The sequence below is a fragment of the Alexandromys fortis genome, unplaced genomic scaffold (genome assembly GCF_014885135.2).
Source record: "Alexandromys fortis isolate MF-2015 unplaced genomic scaffold, M_Fortis_MF-2015_v1.1 scaffold_15, whole genome shotgun sequence".
In the NCBI taxonomy this organism is placed as follows: domain Eukaryota; kingdom Metazoa; phylum Chordata; class Mammalia; order Rodentia; family Cricetidae; genus Alexandromys; species Alexandromys fortis.
In genome coordinates, this window is record NW_026067911.1 from 17,468,614 (window position 1) to 17,489,718 (window position 21,105).

The window sequence follows — 21,105 nt, forward strand, 5'->3', positions numbered from 1 at the left end:
CTCCCTCTCTCTCTCTCTCTCTCTCTCTCTCTCTCTCTCTCTCTCTCTCTCTCTCTCATTGGTACCTGCTGAGCCTACCATCAGAAAGCACAGAAGTGGGCATCCTGGCGATGTACCAAGAATAACAGCCTGTATTTATAGAAAAGTGCATTATATACCCAGACTATCGCTGAAATTTACAAACTCCATCTCAGTCGTCCTATAGAGACCAACTCTACCGATGGGGAAACTGAGCCCAGATGGAAAGTAGCTTCACTTAAAACACTCAACTTTAGCATAAAAGAAGGAACACACGAGAATACAAGCCAGAGGCGCACATGTCGACTTGTGCACACATACACAGGCATGTGTTTTACCGGGTTCCCCGATTTACATGCACACTGAGCGCCAGGCAGGAAGGACATGATGATCTGCTGCTGTGCCAACAAGCTTTCGAGCTACTGTCCCACCACATAAAACGACCTGCTAAATGACTGTCGCTGCCCTCGTCTAGTTCCTCACTCAACATCAGCAGCACATCAGACAGCTGCTCCCTTCTCTGCTGGGGCCCTTTGCCTGTGCCCTCGCTCTCTCTGTCTCTCATCTGTCCATCTTACTTAACAGCTTGCACGAAACCACTCCTCCCACCGTTGACTGTGAAGAATTCTCTAGAACTCTGAAAAGGCAAGACTACTTCTTTACAAAGGGAGCATTCATTACCCCAGAAAGTGCAGAAGCAAAGAAATCCCCAATGGCTCCAGAAGGTTCTAGATACCACGAATGAATGAATTAGCAGAAAGCACTGAACTTGGACAGGAACCTTTGTGCCAAGTGTCCTTGTGGACACACTGGGTGTTTGTCACATCTAAAGGAGTGTCAGCTCTGCTCAGGGCTCGTGCCGAGCACACATGTCAACACTGAAAACAAGATTTGGCACTCGGGATCAGTTGCTCTGATCCTCTAAGTATATGCTCAAACGTCAACAAAATTTTGATATTGGCACTTTAAGAGTAGAGGCAATTGATGGATTGGAGCAACCATAGCAAGTGGACCACAGGTAGGACCAGCAACAGAACAGACACCTATACAACTTTGAAGTTTAGAGCAGAGACACCAGTCAGAGGACAATGACAACAACCAGAATCTGGGGGTTAGGGAGAGCTCTCTATGAGTTTCCCCCAACCTTGTTCCTGTGACACAAGAAGAAAACTTTCCTGAGTCCCCAAACTGTTAGTAGCCTCCCGGGATCAGAGGTAATAAGTCACACCAACTCAGGAGCAATGTCGATGGTTTCTACCACTTATGATAGCCAGGCCAAGCAACTGGAATTCTCTGAGACTCACTAGCCTCACTTTTGAAATGGAAATAATAATTACAACAGCCACAGGGTGACATCATAAAAGTAAAGAGACATTCCTTATGAAGGACTGCACACAGTGTCTGGCATGTGAGTTCTCTGGAAATGGGAACTATTGATGTGGCCAGTTACTTTTCAGATGGCTAGGATCATGGGAACCCCTTCCAGGCCATGGTAAATGCTAATAGCTACCTGGAAGCTGTGCACACCAACAGCCTTTGCAGGCCCACACTCCAGCTTCAAGGTCAAGGCCAATTCTACCAAGAGGGTCCTGTTCAGTCCTAGCGTGGCAGAGATTCTTGCAGGAGCTTTCTTTCTCCAAGTGAGCCTTTTTGCTTTAGACAGTTTGGAGCATCACACCCAGGCCTCCTGCATGCTAGGAATGTGTTCTAGCACTGAGCCACACCCTGCGTAGCTTGAAACAATTATTTAGAGATGACTTTTGACTGTGGTATGTATCACCAAGAGGAAAGGCCAAAGAGTAGGCAGAGCTCTCTGTGTGGTTACTTCTGGGACCACTGGGATGGTGGGCTGAGCCACTGAACCAGAAACATAGAAAAGAAGGAGAAACAGACCACCAGGAGCCAAAGCTCAACTGGTCATTTAGGATGGAAAAAAAAAAAAAAAAACGTGAGATTCGCTACTGCTATGTGACTCGGTGAGGCAGAAAAGGTACTGTCACACACAAAACCAAGTATCCACTGAAGATGCCAGACACCAGCGACACACAGCTACTAGAGGCAGGCACACCTCAAATGTTTTTGCTCTTCAGCTGTAGCCTGGGACACATAGCTCATCCCGATATCGCCTGTGTAACAGCCAAGCAAAGAAACAGACACAAAACTCAATCAGCATCCTTGAGACAACCCCCCTTCCCCTGCCGCCATAGACTTTGAGATTGTAAATATACTTGTTCTAAAATAACCTTAAAGAGATCCTGGATAAAAGGGGTATTCTTTTATTTATTTATTTATTTATTTATTTATTTATTTATTTATTATGTATACAATATTCTGTCTGTGTGTATGCCTACAGGCCAGAGATTGTAAATATACTTGTTCTAAAATAACCTTAAAGAGATCCTGGATAAAAGGGGTATTCTTTTATTTATTTATTTATTTATTTATTTATTTATTATGTATACAATATTCTGTCTGTGTGTATGCCTACAGGCCAGAAGAGGGCACCAGACCCCATTACAGATGGTTGTGAGCCACCATGTGGTTGCTGGGAATTGAACTCAGGACCTTTGGAAGAGCAGGCAATGCTCTTAACCACTGAGCCATCTCTCCAGCCCTAAAAGGGGTATTCTTGACAAAGGAGACCACTAAGGACAGGAAAGGATGCGTGTCCTCAGAACCGGCTGGATAGACACACCGCTTTAGAAAACTGTTTGATTGTCAGGATAATACAAACATGTTAATGTAGGACACTTTTTAACACCTGTGTTCATGTGTGCGTGTTCATACTCATGTGAATACAGACACTGACCTGCTACAGCACGTGTGTGGAAGTCTGAGAGCAACCTTGGGTGCTGGGTCTTGCCCTCTCTGATTGTTTGCCACTGAATATGCCAGACTAGCTGGCCTGGAAGCTCGCAGGGATTCTTCTCTGCCTGCCTCCTGTCTCACTGTAGAGCTCTGGGATCCCAGGCACATACTACCAAATGCTGCTTCCCCCAGATTCGGGGGATCTGAACTCAGGTCTTCAGGCCCGTGTGACGAGCATTTTACCCACTAAGCTATTGCCCCAGCCCCAAATTCTTAATTATCTTAGAACATATGCTGGCCCACCTGTTAAGAAAATAAACTTCGGCTTGGCAGTGGTGGCACACGCCTTTAATCCCGGCACTCGGGAGGCAACGTCATTTGTGTGCGTGATGAGTCCTCCATGCTTTCTCATGGGCCATAATCACAATTTTATCCTTCTAAAATAGGAGGTTGAAGCAGGAGGATAAAAATTTCAAGGTTATCCTAGGCTATCTAGCAGGTTTGAGGCTGGCCTGGAATACGCTCTTCTCAACAAAACAAAACATATTTTTTTTTTTGTTTTTTTTTTTTTGTTTTTCGAGACAGGGTTTCTCTGTAGCTTTGGTGCCCATCCCGGAACTAGCTCTTGTAGACCAGGCTGGCCTCGAACTCCCAGAGATCCGCCTTCCTCTGCCTCCCAAGTGCTAGTAGGATTAAAGGCGTGCGCCACCACCGCCTGGCAAAACATATTTTCTAAAGAAAGAAAGAAAACAGGTGTGATCAGTATTGTTTGAAACAGCTACCAATGAGGCACAGAGAGTGAAAAGCCACCTGAAGGTCACTGTCAGCTCTACTGCAGGGTCTATAGAAGGCACTCGGAATACTAACATTTTTTAAAAGCATAAAACTCTTGCGCTATTTCTTGCCTTTACGGAAACGAGGGGTTTACCTACAAATCACTGAGACATGGCATTTACAAGCACGCTTTGGCTTCACTCTTAGAGGCAGATGGGGACAGAAACCCTAAAACCCTGGAAGAAGAGCGTGCAGGCCTAGGGAAGGGGCTAGAGGATACTAGCCCTGGAAGACTTGAGACTACAACCAATGACCGTGCCATGAAGCCTAGTATCACTGTCTGGTTAAAAAAAACAAACAAAGAAAACAAAAAAACAGTATTGCCCATCAATAATCCTAGTATTCTGCAGCTGGGGCAGAGGATCAGGAGTTCATGGTTAGCCTAGACTACATAGTTGTTCAAAGGCTAGCCTCAAATTATGTGAGCCCTGTCTCAGAGCAGGAGGGGGGGAGCGAGAGAGAATTTATAAGTATGGTCTGTTGGATATAACCCTCAGTCTCTTGAGTAGGAGGTTCTGCTTCCCTGTGGTCAGGGTGGAGAAGACCACAGACACTCTGAGGATTTACGGTAGCACAGCCTGGATACACATTACCAAAAACTTGCCTGTCGTAAATTGGGTTTATGTTTGCTTTTTCCCATACACAGGGTCTCATGCAATTCAGGCTGGCCTAGAACTCCCTGTGTAGCCATAGTGGCTTTGAGCTCCTGACCCTGCCCTCTCTAGCTCTAGATTGATGGGTTCGCAGCCATTTGCTCAGAGATTCACACCCGCCAGTAAGCACCCTGCCAACTCATTGTCATCCCTAGCCACGAACCTGTTTCTCACTTACTGCAAAGTAGCCCAACAGATCAATCAGATCAAGCCATGAGTGTTGTGGTCCTCAGAACTTAAGGGACTCCATCAAAGTCACACAGTTTGAGCGACAGACCCGAAGTAAACCTGAGTCCCCAGCTCCCCGTATAATACACTTTTCCTTACGCTAAACTGCCTTTCCCAGGTGGCAGTGAGGGCCACAGCAGTTTTGACAGCGGGGACACTCTTTATATGTGATCATCGGACATTCTGTCGACGTGACACAGATTAACACAGCTGTCACAAGGAGACAGTGGCCGGGGAATTCGCAGTGGGGAACCCCCGATAAGAGGCCAGGAGGAAAAGGAGGCAAGCCACTAGCCCGGCGGACCTCCTCAGAGACCATACAGGCTGCGGTGTCCTTGTGTGTGATTCCACAGGGCACAAGGTGACGGTGCTCGGGAGAAGGATGGGGCGAGGGAAACAGAAAACGGGGGCAGGTGCTCTGCTTAGAGCAGGGTCCCACCTCCGCAGCTGCACAAGCTGCTTCTCCCCGAAGCACCTGCGGAAGGGCAAGGCGCCTGGGACTCACGTAGAACCACACGGGTGCCTTCAGAAAGGAATGCCGAGTGGGGCTTCCGCACACAGTCTTTAAGAAAAGTGGGAGGGGGGACCACTTCCTCTCCCCATTGCAAAAAAAAAAAATCAATTCTTGCTAATGAATAGTCAATATTCCAACGTCTGCAAGCATTCTTTGCTCTGATTTATTTCACCATCCCCCTTCTCTTTCTCTCTTGTAGCTCTCGCCTCTGTGGTCATCTCTCATCCCCCTGAGCCATCTTCACCATCAAGTTCAGGAGCAGCAGTGATAACTTGATGTCGACAGATAGAGAAGATTCAGCCGCGATGGCCTTCACTCAGAGTAGACGCACTTTTCGAGACCGGGTTTCTCTCTGTAGCCCTGGCTGTCCTGGAACTCACTATGTAGACTAGGCTAGCCTCGAACTCAAGAGATCTGCCTGCCTTTGCCTCCCAAGTGCTGAGATCAAAGGTGTGTGCCACCACTGCCTGGCCCTGTGCTACAGCTGCTAATTACCCTGTATAGACATGCATGCCTCAGAAGTATGAAGCTTAAGAACAGCAAAGAAGGGGCTAGAGAGCGGGGCTCTGTGGCTATCAGCACTTGTTCTTGCAGAGGGGCAGGTTCGATTCCCAGCACCCACATGGCGGCTCACAGCCATCCAAAACTCAAATCCAAAGGGATCCGATGCCCTCTTCCGAGTTCCACTGGCACCATGCATGCACTTGTCACACAGACATACATACCAGCAACACAGTCACACACAAACAAAATGTATAAACAAACAAACAAAAAGGAAGGCCCGAGAAAGGGAGAGACACTTCCTTACCGGCTCTCCTTTTAGACTAGAGATGAGCAAGAGAGAGACGTGGGTGGGGTGGATGAAGAACGCCCTTCGGAATGCAATGGCACCAGATCCCATACTTCACTTTCACACAAACCTGGCCCCTCCAAAGACTAGGAAAGGAAGCAAGAAAGCAACGTCCAGGCAACCACAGCTCTTGCAGCTGCGCAGGCAAGAGGGAGAAAAACACCTCTTGTTACTTCCTCTGGCCTCGCCTGAGAACTCTGGAGTTTGGGAGGCTATTAGAAAAAGGTTAAACGGGAGAGCAGGTAATGGGATACCAAGGGGCCCGTGTCAGGGTTGTTTGAACAGTACTTGGAAGCAATTGCTATTGAGAGCTGGTGACCACTTTAAAGGGCACTGGGAGAAAGCAGAGTCTGCAAGAAAAGCCTCCTCGGGGCCCTGGGAGCAGGCAGCTGGAGCCTTCCAGCGCTGTACAAACATCCAAACATCGGTTCTTCCCTCCTTCGTCCAAGATGACTGGGTACGCACACGGTCAACATATTTTCCCGTGTTGTTCTTGGCATCCGTTCAGTTTGGGAAGTATGTGGCTTTACAGACATAACTGCACATCCCCCTGTCTTCCATTGTAAACCTTGGAGATCTGGGGTCTGTGTCTTTAACTTCTTGTTGAATTTATTCAGATTGAAGCTGTCCACCAGTTGCTTAACATTGTATCAGTGAGATCCATCCAAAGTGTGAGTACTGACTGTCAAAAACACACTGCCGGGTCCGGCAAGGTAGCTTACGCCTGTAATTCATCATGCATGGGGCTGGGGTAGGGGGAACTGGAACTGAAGGTCAGGCAGAGCTACAGAAAAAGACCCTGTCTCGAAAATAATAAAATTTGTATAATTTAACTGATAAGAACAGACACTACACTTGATCTTAGCCAAAAAGGCCGAGAGGTGATGAAATTTGTATAATTTAAAAAATTAGTAAGATAAACTTTTCCCAACCCTTAATTCATTTTCTTATCAAAGTGATAGCTCTGCCCAAAGGAACTTGTGCTGTCAATCACAGGATAATGAACATGGACCACTAAACTACCATATTGGCTTAATGTACGATCGCGACATACTATATAATTACCCAGTCCCCAGAAGATTCTTATAATTGAATCACGGGGCATTTTGTGAATGTTTTGGACAACAATTAGAGGACCACAAAGTGAACGGGATTGTGATGTTTGCCAGTTACAATGCAAAGAAGGACCCCTAAAATTCAATTAGAAGAGTCTTTTAGTTATTACATAATTATAATACAAATTTCATTAAGACACGAGGGTTTTTTTATACATATAATTGAACTATCCTCAGAATCCCCAAAGAATATATTTCTTAATAGTTTACCAAAAAAAAACCACATGGTTACATTTCCAGATTGGGATTTCTTCCTCCCAGAGTGGAGCAGCTAAACCACATAGGCAGAGCATGGAGTTCCCGTGTTGTCTGGCCACTTGCTTATTTGGTCACTTGGAAAGTGAGCAGGGTCTTGCTATATTTGTCTCCCAAATGTGCTGCAGAGCTAGAATATCTGCTAGCATTCTGAAAATATAAAATGACTACAAGGATATTTGCAAACTTACGGGGTGGGCAAGACGGTGGGGAAATGCATTTGCCACTAAGCCTGACAACATGAGTTTGGTTCCTAAAATACACACGGTGGATGGCAAAGGAACCAACTCCTCAAAGTTGTCCTCTGACCTCTCTATGCACTCCATGGCATGCACACACACACGCACACACACACACACACACACACACACACACACACACACACACACAGATCCTAAGAAATTCCAAGGAAAGAAGAATAGTTCATCTAAAGAAAATATTACCCCTTATTAAGTCCCCAGAGATTTTGTAGTTTCTTATCCTTCCTTCCCTTTCTTTCTACCTTTTCCCATCTGTCCCTTCTGGCTGTCTTATTTACCCCCAACTCATCCTTTCTGCCACCTTTATATCTCCCCCTCTCGAAGTCAGAAGAGTTGCCGTAGAGCCAGGAGGGCAGGGTACAGAAAGAAATTATGCAGCTTGTTCTCCTAACTTAGGAGACCCAAGGGAAGGAACTCACATGAACACACCACCAAGGAGGGGCTCACACACAAGCTGCTGGTCCAAACCAATTAACAAGTCAACAGAATAGAGGACCCCAGTCTTGTCTCGGGATATTCTTTCTGAATCACTTTCAGGACAAGGCATGACAGTTCCTGAACCCTCACTTAGCACAGCAAGCACACACCCATATACAGCAGATCTACAAGCACAACAAAATTCTTTAAACTTAAAACAATTTTTTTCAAGGCCAATAATGAAAAGTGAAAAGGATGAGGGGGAAAAAAATATACCAATTCCCCTAGCACAGCCCAGAGTGCAAATAAAAATCTTGGATTAGTCATTAGTAGAATCGCATATATACATATGTATATGTGTTTATTATTAGGAAACAGCAGCATGGGCCTTGTAATGACATTTGTTCAGGAGAAAAAGAAATTCATTTAACCCAACAACATCATAACCCAATCAACCTTTGTGGGTGTTTGACACCAAACGGTTTCACGGGAACTCAGGAGATGGCTTAGTGGACAAAGCCCTTGCCCCAAGTATGAGGACCCAAGTTCAAATCTCCAGTGCCCAGTGAGTGTGGCAAACCCACTTGGAATCCTAGCACTCTGGAGGTGGAGACAGCTGATCTCTGAAGCAAGCTGATTGGCTAGACTATGGTATCAGCAATCCTGCCTCAAGATAGAAAGGGGAGAGCAACGGAAGAAGACATCCAACACCTGCCTCTGGTCCACACACACACACACACACACACACACACACACACACACACACACGAAAAGGACAACAATTCCATAGAGACCAAGACTATGGTAGCATTTGGTGCTTCTCAACCAGCGTGTGTGCCTTCCACTTCCTCCTTTCAGTTCCTGGAATGAAAATATTCCCTCTCACGGAGCACAATAGCACGGGCCACGGCCTCTCCTCCTGGAGTGTGAGCCTCGCTGGGTGTCGCCTTCTGCCGTGTTTGAGAGAATCTCTCCCAGGACCATGTGTCCTTCTGGAGACCATTTCCACACTTTAGGAGCAAAGAAAAGGAGGCAGAATGGGTGGCCATAACTGAGAGAGACCGAAGCCATCCAGGACTCAGGATGACGGAAACTCTGGCCTTGTGAACAAGTCAGCGGGCTGGCAGAGGAGACCTCTCTAGAAGAGAGTGGAGTTAATTGGCCTTTTTATGCACGCACACACACATGCTGGATTCACACATTCAAAAAATAGACCCAGGCTAAGCACAGGGCCTGTTTTAGCCCGTTGTGTAAAAACCAGATAGACGGGGGCTCCCTCTCCTTCTTCTGTAGCAGGAGCCCTGCCTCTAGCATCCTTACCAGTCTTAGTGGAGCTTTAAGAATGAAGAGGCAATGTGAAAAGGGCCCTGAAAATTGTTAAAAACACAAACCACTTTCACTTTCTCTAGGAGTATCTAGGAAACCATACGTTTATTAATCAGTATGCATGCAAAAAATAATAATAATAAATGTTTTCTCTCTGACGTGGCCACTGAGCTACATCCTGGTGTCTACTTGTGGAACAAATGGTTTGATGAGTGACTGAAGTCAGGAGCAGTGAATGATCACCAAACGTGAGCTCCCGGGCCTGGCCCCAGACGGCTGCAGTACAGCAAGCTTGGCCCAGGGCCAAGAGCATGCCTGCCAGGGAAACAGGAAGTCACTGAGAGCTACCACAGACCCGCGGCTGAGAGAGTTCCCCAAACAAAAGCCAGCCACTGATTTCCACAACTGGCCTGCCATGACACCATATGGTCAGCAATACTGTCTTGACACAACACGGAGGCCCCGTCTTCAGGGTCCCATAGAGCTGCTGAGCCGGTAGCTGTCCCGTAATGATTTTCACTATTGTATGACTTTTCTTGGAATTCACTTCAGTGTAACCCAGCTGAGGGCACGGGGAGGAAAATGCTACCTCCCGCCCCTCCTGACTCAGCCCTAATGAATCGCCTTTTCTTATATCAGAGAGCAATGAGCACCAAACTACTTCGCATTCATTCTCGGGGGCTATGGGGGAGGTGAGTGGAGGCGGCTTTCTGTGGGGACAGAAGGAAAAACTGGACATTTAAAGTTTCTCACTCTGATCTCTGTTGACACTGGATTTAATTTATAGGGAAATCCAAACCTTTTGGCTCTTCCCTTTCTTCTCTGGGAGCACCCACTTCAAAGAATTCTCTAGTCGCTGTGTGGAGAGCCTGCTGCTGAGCTGCCACAGGCAAAGACGGATCGACTCAAACACAGCCAGCATGTTCTTCCTCAGTGGTTCGCCGAGCAAGCCCCTCCTCCCTGTCTTCTGAGTAATAAGGCATACTCTCTGAGAATATTCTAGCTAGACCCCCTCTATCTCTGCCCCAAGTGTCATGACGAACACCACTGTGGATTAAGGGCTGATTTGGTTCTTCAAGGATGGAACCGTGGAAAAACTAGAGACAGTGGAATTCCAAACCTATTTACTTTTGGCCTTCGGGGATCCCCCCTTCCCTTCCCCACCTCTCTCAGACTTTTTCGTTTTTCTTTTATATGTGGTGCTTTGCCTGGATGTATGTATAGACACCAAGTGCATGCAGCGTCCATGGAAGCCAGAACACAGCATCAGATTCACTAGAAATGGAGTTACAGACGATTGTGAGCTACCACGTGGGTGCTGGGATTCGAACTCTGGAAAAGCAGCCAGTGTTCTTAACCTCTTAGCCATCTCTCCAACCTACCTCCCCTCCCCCATTTGATGTTTTGTCTTATTTTGTTTTGGAGACAGGGTCTCATATATCCCAGGATGGACTGGAACTCAGCAAACAGCCAATGAGAATCCAGAACTTCTGGTTTTCCTGCCTCTACCTCCCAGATATCAGTAACAGGCAAGAGTGTCCCACTGTGAGCAGTTTTACACGGCACTCAGGGTCAAACCAGGGCTTCTACATGCTAAAGCAGGCACTCTGACAACTGAGCTATAAACCCAGACCCCAACCTCTTACTTGCTTCCAAGTTTTCGTATTAATCCAGGAAATAGAAAGTTAGGTAGACGACAGTAGGGTAAACCACCCCCACCCTGAATCTCTTGTACAGGCCCTGATACTATTTACCCTTGTAAGGAAGCCCAGGCTAGGAGGGTCAGGAGGAAGTCAAGTGAACACTCTCTGAATCATTTTCTCGAGGGTCATTTCCCCGACTAGATGAGCCGCCAAAGCGAAAGGAAAACCATTCTTTAAAGTCAGGTGGCTGTTGGATTGCTTCCTCAAAAATACAAGGAGTAACTTTGAGAAGTCAAAGGGCGCAGTGCGCAGCCTCGGGGTTTTCACCCCAGCAGCTGCGCTGCTATTTCTCCTCCAGTGCTGAGTGCTTTGAATTCCTCCGCTGAGGAGTCCCATTTTGAAAATTAAAAGGGCGCTATTGCTAAACTATCTGGAAAGTGTCTGACTTGAAAAAGGAAATCACAGACACGCTTGCTCCGTCCTGTCACCTGGGCTGCCGACCAGGCGGTGACTCTTGCCAAGGGAGACTCTCTGGTGTGGCTCGCTCTCCCCAAGCGTCCTCTGGCTGCTTCTTGTAAAACCCTCACTTCTGATGGTCTGTCAGAGGTAATTATCTCTCTCCTCAAATTTATTGCTCTTCGGTGTATCATAAACACAGAGATTACACAAAGTTGATGTAAACAAGTGGCGCATGCGTGGCCCCGTGGAAGGAAAGCCGGTCATAAATAATTACCCAAGTATCCACTATCTCTGCTAATAGAAGTGGCTGTGAACGCCCACGGGCAGCCAATCCCCTTTCCTCGTCCTTATATGGCGGCTCCCACACCCAAGAGCCAGTCCCAGAAGCTCCTGCAGGAGGGGAGGCAAGGAACCTTCTCAGATTTGCAATCCTTTGACACTCCAGAGGACAGGCAAGTGTGCAGCCTGTCAAAGCTGGCATCACACAACCTGAGTCCCAGAGGAGGGGACAGAGGCAGGCTTCTGAAAAGCACATACTGTCATTAAGCTGTTGTTACATATTCTGGAATGTTCCCATTCCAATCTTAGCCACAAATTTAAAAGTTACTAAAAGCCCCTGAGTGATCCCCAACGGTCCTTTAACTCTAAGGACGGGACCAAATGGTGAAAAGGTAACACACCTCTTGGATTTCAGCAGCCTGGGTGCCAGATACGTCTGCCGCCTAAAGGACCTGCTTTGTCACCATCTGCTTCTCTGGGGACGACAGATACAGTCCGTTCTGATAAATAATATGGGCCCCAAATTTATTTTTGAATGTGAAAATATTTCCGCTAATCTGCCGTCACGCCCAACAACTTTCTCAAATATTCCTTCAGCAAGTTCTGAGAAGGCGGCGCAAAGCCCAAATCCGAAATAATTTTCTCCAGGCCTCATTAAGGAAGAGGAACGCTGTTTTTAAAAATTCAATAGCAGCTGCAAACCATTGAGAAATTCCTAGTGCAACTACAAAACACATTTTCAACCATTTAGCCACAACAACTTCTAAACTGAGAAAGTTGCCTCTTGTGTAAAAGCAGCTGTTTACCCAACATACAGGAATCTGGGGAGGGGCGGGAGTGGGGTAAAGGGTTACTGTTAGCCATGACTGAGAAAGGAAAGATCTACACACATCACCCCAAGGTGAAGAAATACCCTCGCTGATGGAAGAAAAACAGCACCTGGGGTTCAGCCAAGGCCTCTGGCTCTCAGGGCTATACTCTGTTGTCCCAAGGATGGGAGGGAGGACAGCTTAAGAGTTGGGGGGAAAGAAAGGGGGAGGTCCTTCTGGGGAACTCCCCACCCTCTGCTAATTACACCTTCTGAAACCTACACTCAAGAATAAACGACCAAAATGAGTTTATCTCATTTATTTTAAGTCAGTATCGCTAAAGCCGACTACGGGTTAGACGGACATAAATCAGACACGGTGGCAAAATAGTTAACAATAATCCCCACTTGGTCCTGCTGAACTTTCTCTACAGTTACTCTCTCAAGATCAGCCTTGAACCCTAAACACAGTTCTCTTTAAAAACCATAACAAACTGGACATTTCTGAAACACCTACTTTCTCTAAGTTACCGTTTTTTTAGGAATTCTATAATACGGTCATTTTTGCAGCTGGACTCTTTAGGAAGACCGTGTTTCCAGAGAGGGTTAGAAGTTAGACGTTTATCATAACGAAGGAGCACTCTCGATTGCCTGTGAAAACGTGTTTTATTATAATCAGGCGGCCACGAAATAACTAGTATTGGAAACACTTGGGTCACCATGACGCTGCTACCATCGATACAGAAGTGAAGGTTCTATTGCGCGCCCAATGCAAGACATCTGTGTACTTTGTAGGTAGTGAAAGTCATCCTTAAGGAAAAAAAAAAAAAACTCTAATGCAAGAAAGACTCAGACCTAGAAACACCAAAAGCAAACAAGAGAAAAAGACTCATGCCCAGGGGCGGGGGGTGGTGGGGAGCGAATAGTTAACTGGGTAGTTAAGAAAGAAGCAGAGGAGCTGGAACAGCTACGGTCCAGCAGCAACTCCAAGACTCTTTGTTGATGACGTTGGATGTGCAGGGCTCGTGGCAAGGGAGAACTTTCTTATTCTCGCCATTGAAGCTACTGAAATGTAAGGAATGGAGCTATTGTTAGCCTTTCCCTGGATCTGCACTGAAAATACGGCTGCATTAGCTGTCCAGATGCTTCCGGGAGGCAAAAGGTGGCTAAAGGGACCTGGGGAGCTAGCTTAGCTGGTAGTGTGTTAGTCTGGCAAACACGAGATCATGAGTTCAATCTCCCAGATCCCCATTTAAAAAAAAAATCACCACAGGATGGTGCACTGTGACTCTAGAGCTAGGTGGATTTCTGGGGTGCAATGGTCAGCCAGCCTAGACTACTTGGGGGGGTACCAGGTTAGTAAGACACTCTGTATCAAAAACAAAACAACAACAAAATGTAGATTGCACCCAAGAAAAGGCACTTGAGGTTGTCTTCTGTCCTGCACATGGATGTACACATATGTGCATGCACATACCCAGGTACATATAAACCACACATGTACATATATGTGCACGCACATACCCAGGCACATATAAGCCACATGTGTACATATATCTGCATGCACAGATTCAGGCACATATAAACCACACGTGTACATATATGTGCATGCACAGACCCAGGCGTACATAAACCATGCATGTACACATATGTGCAGGCACATATAAAACAAACATATATACATATGTGCATGTACATACCCAGGCACATATAAACGTGCACACACAGAAGTAGCTACGGGGCATTGTAGTTATAAACCGGAGTACAAGGCTTGGTTTGCTGGAATTACGTGGAAGAGAAAGATAAAGCACAGGTCCCCAGCTACCTTACCAGTTCTGGTTTATTTCTCTGGTCACATCACTGCCACACCTCATTCGGGTTTAAGGTCCTATTGCCACCGTGACAAAGACAAAGGGGTGGACAAGAAAGAGAGACACACGCAAGGTTAGAGGTACATGAGGTCAGGAGACATGGGAACTGGGAGCCTAGCAAGGCCACGTACCAAGTCTGGCTCTTGTTCAAACTGATCTGCCTTCGCACAGGCAAAGCCAGGCAGACAAGTCCTTCCCCTGGGGAGAACATAGCTCTGTAGAAAACGGGGTTGCTCAGGGAAGCTTGCCGAGAGACTCCTGCATCCTAGTGAAGACACAATGGCGCAGAGCAAAGGACACTCCAGCCACGGTGAAAACAGAGGGTTTCATTCCTTCCTGTCAGAAGGCTGCCCTGCCAAAGGCAAACCCAAGTAGCCACAATTGGGAGGGGTCACATCAGAGCGTAATGGGAAGTGTTGGGACTTCTGTCTAACTGTGAGAGGACTATGGGAGCAAGTCTACTCTCCAGCACTTTCCAGAGTCGGCTGGTCAACACGCTGTTATTACCACATTACACAGACGACTAGATTAGTCAGGGCAATTTAACCCGCAGGAAGTGGCATCTCACAGAACGAAGATTTCTACCACTTGAACGCACACCCATAAACACCCCAGGTACTACTGGGCCAATTCACTCCCCTCTCCACCACATACACCACCACCATCAAAACCACCCCGGCCTGAGAAGCACAACACCAACAAAAGCAAAGAAGGCCTTCGACTCAGTCAGAGTCTCCACTTTAGGACAACAGAAAAGAAAGAAGATCGTTCCTGTAAGACACAAGAAGACACAACCTTTAAACTCACTGGTATCCTCAAAAGGAGTAAGGGTGCAGCTCAGCGGCAGAGCACTTAATTCTCATGCTGAAGGCCCTGGGTTCAATCCTTAGCACAACCAGAAATAAAACTGCTAGCCGGGCAGCAGTGGTGCACGCCTTTAGTCCCAGCACTCAGGAGGCAGAGGCAGGCGGATCTCTGTGAGTTCAAGGCCAGCCTGGCCTACAAGAGCTAGCTCCAGGACAGCTAGAGCTATTAGATAACTACCTTTTTGGTTTTTTTTGGGGGGGGGGAACATGTTTTTTTAAATTCATTTGTATTTTACGTTCATTGGTGTTTTTACTGCGTGTTTGTCTGAGGGCGCTGGAACCCCTAGAACTGGAGTTATGGGCGGCTATGAGCCACCATGTGGGTGCTGGGAACTGAACTTAGATCCTCTGGCAGAGCATCCAGTGCTCCTAACCACTGAGCCTTCTCTCTGGCCCCTACGTATTTCCTATTTACACATCCAGTTCTCTTCTATCACATGGGGTCCCAGGAATCAGATTCAAGAAGTCAGGTTTGGCAGGAAGCGCATGTACCCACTGAATGGCCTCACCATCCCTGAAAACGATGTTGTTTAAAGAGGCAGACTTATCGTTGGTCCCGTGTGGGCTGTAATGAGTCATACTAAACCATGCTGCATTGAGAGACTTTCTGTCAACCGCTTATTCTCTGCCTATACTTATTATACACAGAAAAGCAATCTTCGCTACGGAAATTCTCAAATGTGAACAAGGGATGTCTGGCTAGGAAAACTGCAGCATTTAACTGCCAAAACCTGAGGAGGGGACTTGAGATTTTGCCTCAAAAAACAAGCAAACAAACAAACAAAACTGAAGAAGTCAATCAAAGTGTCTACCAATAGGAGCTCTTCCATCGTACTGTGGAACATTCATAATGGTCAAAAGGAAAGAGCTGAGGCTCTAGAAGAACCTCATGGGGCAAACGGCTGAGGCATAACACAGGGGCTGAAGATGTAGCTCGCCCGGTGGAGTGCTTGCCTAGAATGCAGGAAAGCCTGGAAGATTCCCAACACTATCAACCAGATGTGTGGCATACCCACGTCCCTAATCCCAGTACTCTGGAGGTGGAGACAGGAGAATACAAAGTTCAAGCTCATCCTGGACTATTTACCACATTCCAGGCCAGCCCAGGACATAGGAGACTTTGTTTTTTTGTAAGTTTGTTGTCCTTGTTTAATTAGATTTATGTAGCGATATTTTGTTTGTGTTTTTAACAAATAAAACTTGCCTGAAGACCAGAGTGCAGAGTGAAGCTACTAGAGGCCAGGCAGTGGTGGCACACACCTTTATTCCCAGAATTCGGGAGACAGAGGCAGATGGATCTCTGTTAGTCCAAGGCCACCCTGGGCTACACAAAATTGATCCAATCTATAAGAGAAACAGAGCTCACACAAAGGTAACCCCAGCACTTAGGACCCCACATTTTTATCCCAGCAACTAGGGAAGTGGAAACAGGAATGATATGGCTGGGCCGAGAGAGGAAAATAAGGCAGGAGGAGACAGGAACTCAGGGCAGTCTGAGGACAGGATTGATCTTTTGGTCTAAGGATTCTGTAGAGCTACAAGGTCTCTCTAGTGGCTGGCTACACTGCCTCCCTGATCTTATAGCTTTCACCTCCTAACATCTGACTCCAGGTTTTTATTATTAATATTTATTAGAATTAGTACTAAAATTTATTTTTCATATGTACATGCATTCACAGCACATGTAGAGGTCAGAGAACAACTTGTAGGATTCAGGTCTCTCCTTTCGTCTTGTGGGTCCCAGGAATCGAACTCAGGTTATCAGCCTTGGCAGCAAGCATTTTCCCCACTGAGCCGTCTTGCATATACATGGAGAACTGCAGAGTGCCTCTATCTATTTAAATGAGGGGAAAGTTTGTTTTAGGATAATAATGCAATATGATTCCAATTACGTAAAGTATCGAATAGATAGGTATACAACTGGTGATAGGAAGACAAGACAAATACACGAAATCACGGAGATTGAACAGAATCAGGACATTCTTGCTGTTTGCTTTCATTTACTAATTTATTTAAGCAGCACGCTGAGCTCCTCCTATCACAGGTAGGTCCTTTCAGAATCTCAAGGGCATAAATAGGAGTAAAGAGACAGACTCCCTGCCCTGGTCCTCTCATGCTCCAGCCAATGCTAAAACTCTTGCTGGACACTGCTGCTCACGAAGGCAGCCCCTTCCATCTCGGAATGTTTGTAAAATTGGTTTTTAAAATATATACATTATGCCAAAACCTGGTTTCTAAGAACTGCCAACCACTGACCCTAAACTTATCCCGACCGAGGTCTCAAGGAGCACCCTTAATCCTTTCTTTGCATGGCAGCCCTTTATATATTTTCAATCAGCCATCCTGTCACCCCCACCATCACCCCACAAACTCAGCTTCACGCACTGATCTCCACCGACCATGGTTTCCAGCCCTTGCACCACCCTGCCTGCTTCTACCTAAGTGCCCTCTGCCTGCTTCTACCTAAGTGCCCTCTTTCTAGCTGAGCCCCCGCTGTCAAGTGATGCCCAGGAGGCAACCAGCAGGACGCCACAGGCATCTCCTCATCAGAGAGAAAAAGAATGTTAAAGTGAAATCCACCAGCTTCAACAATCACGCCCTCATCTCTTCCGTAACAAGCCAGCGCACAGTGCTCCAGAAAGAACTATGTGGAAAAATGTGAACTGTAGTAGGGTGTGGCAGCACACACCTGGAATCCCACACTTTGGAGGTGGAATTCAAAAACTTCCTCAGGTACACAGTGTGCGTTTAAGGCCAGCAAAAGCTACTGGAGACTCTGCCTCAAAAAAAAAAAAAAAAAGGGGGGGGCGGGGAGCTTTGTTATAAACATCAGTACTTAGAAGATACAAAGTATTTACTATCCTTGGGGTTTTCCTCGATGTTTGTTAATTGCTCCCAGAAATATGGTACCTAAGAGAACCACAAATTCTACTTCTTGAAGCTGCTTGAAACATGCAACTGTGTCCTGCTGAGGACAAAGGTATATCCCTTCACCACACAGTTTCCAGTGGCTACAAGCGTGTTCAACACGCAGCGGTGGTTCACTTCCCCCTCATTAGACCTCGGCTTGCGCAGGCGCTGGGCTAGCCTCATAGTGCTCTATTTCCAGGGAGCACATGGGCAGGAGGAATCAAAGTCCATCATGAAAATGCAGCTAAGGGTGAGGGAGACTTGCCCGTCTGATTCATTTGATTCTGACCACTGTGCCATGAGATGTGAGAAAGACAACTCACTGCTTTTGAGACGGGCAGGGAGACAGCGCCAAGAATCCTGAAGTGAAAAGCCACAAAATCCCAGTGAGCTGGACAGAGCTGAAACCCAAGCATCACCCTCCTTTCCAACTCATCAGGGCCCCACCACTTCTCTCTCATTTAGCAACAAACATGTTGCAGAGATACGTAATTGGAGGTTTCGCTCTGCCTGCCAGTTCCTGAATAACCATTCTGAGGCTTCATATTAGCTACAAACTTAGCTAAATTAACTATCAGGCTTATTAACTAGCTCTTACAGATTAAATTAACCCGTTTCTATTAGTCTATATTTTACCACGAGGCTCGTGACCTGTCCCCTCACATCTTGCTTCTTCAATGGCTGCTTGCATCTCCCCAACTCCGCCTTCTTTCTCTATCTGTTTGGCTTTCTCACCTAGCTATCTTCTTCCCTGCCATAGGTCAAAGCAGCTTCCTTATTAACCAGTGGTAATAAAACATATTCACAGCATACAGAAGGGCATCCCATATCAGAGAGACTATGAGTAAAAATCACAGGGCATAAATCCATCCCCAAGCACTCTATCCTTCCTACCTCAAGCGAGGCATCTTGGTCAAAGTAGGCTTTCCCATGCCCAGCCGTACTGACATCTGGATCAGGTGAATTCTTAATTGTGAGCATTATTAATTCGCTCTCTATTGCTGTGATAATCACCATGACCAAAAGTGACTTGGGGAAGAAGGGGTTATGACAACTTACAAATTCTAGGCTACTATAGAGGGAAGCCAGGGCAGAAGCTCAGGGTAGCAACTGAAGCAGAGGCCGTGGGGGAGCTCTGCTTACTGACTTGCTCCCTTGGCTTGCTTGTTATTACTGCCCAGGCGGTGACACTGCCACTAAAGGCTGGGCCCTTCCATATTAATCCTCAGTCATCAGTGAGGACAATGGGCTTGCCTACAGGCCATCTGATGGAGACATTTTAGTGGAAAAGAAAAGAAAGGAAGGATGGAAGGATGGAAGGATGGAAGGATGGAAGGAAGGAAGGAAGGAAGGAAGGAAGGAAGGAAGGAAGGAAGACAACGACGACGAAAAACTAGCCATGATAGTGTTCGTTCATTGCAGGATACCTGTCAGAACCCCGGGTTTCTGTCATGGAGACAACTATGACACCCCTAAATTATAATAATCAAAAATGTCAGGTGTGGATGAGGATAAACCATTTCAAGCACACCTTACCTGGTAACTCCAACTACCCACACCACGCTGTGGTTAACTACACACGATCAAGACCACCACTTCTCCTCCATCTACACCTCCATGTTTTTTTGCTCCCTGCCCGTGGAATTTTCTCAGCCCTTCTGCGTAGCTGACCTCCCTCCACCTGCTTACAGCTCTTACTGGGTGCCAGCCCCTTCAGATTCATTCACAGTCTCTGGGTTACTACACCCGGCATCTGTCAATCGAAGGCAGAAAAAAAACTGATTGCTGTGAGGATAACGGGGATAGACTTAGTCTTTCAAAGCTGGGGTCATCCATCCCAGTCACAGGTATGAAGGAGGGCCAGGGTGAGGCTGCCCGCACAAGTGCAGGCATACATAGCACTCCAGTCCGTCTGATGGGAAAGAGGTGGTGAGAAGTGGATGGATGGAAGAGGCAAACATCACTTATCCTAATCCCTTCTCTCCAGGCAGAAGCGAACGCTGACATAGCTGGGGACTGAAGGGTTCACATTCAAGTGACATTACACAGCCAGATGCTAACCACCTGGACAGGCAGTTAAGGGCTAGAAAGGGGAGCCTGGAAGTTGTTAGTGTAAAATTAAATATTTCATTGAAGTGTTCTCGAGTTGTTAAGGAAATGCTGAAGGGGATGAAGGTCAGTTATTAAGAGTATTTTAAAAGATTCCATTTCAACATAAGGTCCCTCCCAGCCAATGGAAAGGCTGATAGAACTAAAAGGCGGTGCCTAAATGATCCTTAAGCAATCACTTTCCTTAAATCAGAGGAAGTACGGCAAGACGTTCGTGGTTTTTATTAAGTTCCCCAAGAACAGTACGCCAGCCTTTAAGACAAACAAACAAGCAAAAGGCCACTTCAGTTGCTTCCTTTTTCTTCTGCTTGTGTGCACGTGGCCCTAGCGGAACTAAACACAGTTTCTTTCTCAAATAGAGAAAGGGATTCAAGACCCTCTCTAGAGTTTATCAGTCAGATAGGCTTCAAAAATAAAAATAAAATGTGTTTCCCTTCGCTGCCCCTGCTAAACAGAACCCTGTAATTTCTAAGTATTTCTTTTCATACACAGTGCACCTTCAACTCTGTTTTATGAGTAATTTATCCACTCTTCTTTCATTTTTTTTCTTTAAACTTTCTTAAGTTTAAACAAAAACAAATTAGGTAAAGATAATTAATCACTTCTGGCAATAGCTGTGTACCAGAAGTTGTATTCCCAACTTGCAGACCTGAATAATGAACCTTTGGACATGTCTATTTGAGATGCATGCTGTTTTCTTAATTTGGAAAGAGTTAAAACTTCAGCAGTGCCAGGCATGGTGGGACAGGCCTTTAATCCTTTGGGAGGCAGAGGCAGGCGGATTTCTGAGTCCAAGGCCAGCCTGGTTTACACAGAGAAGTCCTGCCCAGAAAAACAAAAAGCAGTAACAACAAAAAAAACCTACTAGCAATCATCTGTAAA

At 46.4% G+C, this 21,105-nt stretch overlaps 1 protein-coding gene and 1 pseudogene across 2 annotated transcripts in view; both read right to left on the minus strand.

Annotated features, from left to right (window-relative positions):
* The window catches only part of Maml3 (mastermind like transcriptional coactivator 3), a 420,448-nt gene that overhangs the window by 392,559 nt on the left and 6,784 nt on the right, over window positions 1-21,105 (minus strand). The gene's annotated exons all lie outside the window — the stretch shown is intronic.
* Window positions 6,620-6,791, minus strand: LOC126499338 (uncharacterized; annotated as a pseudogene).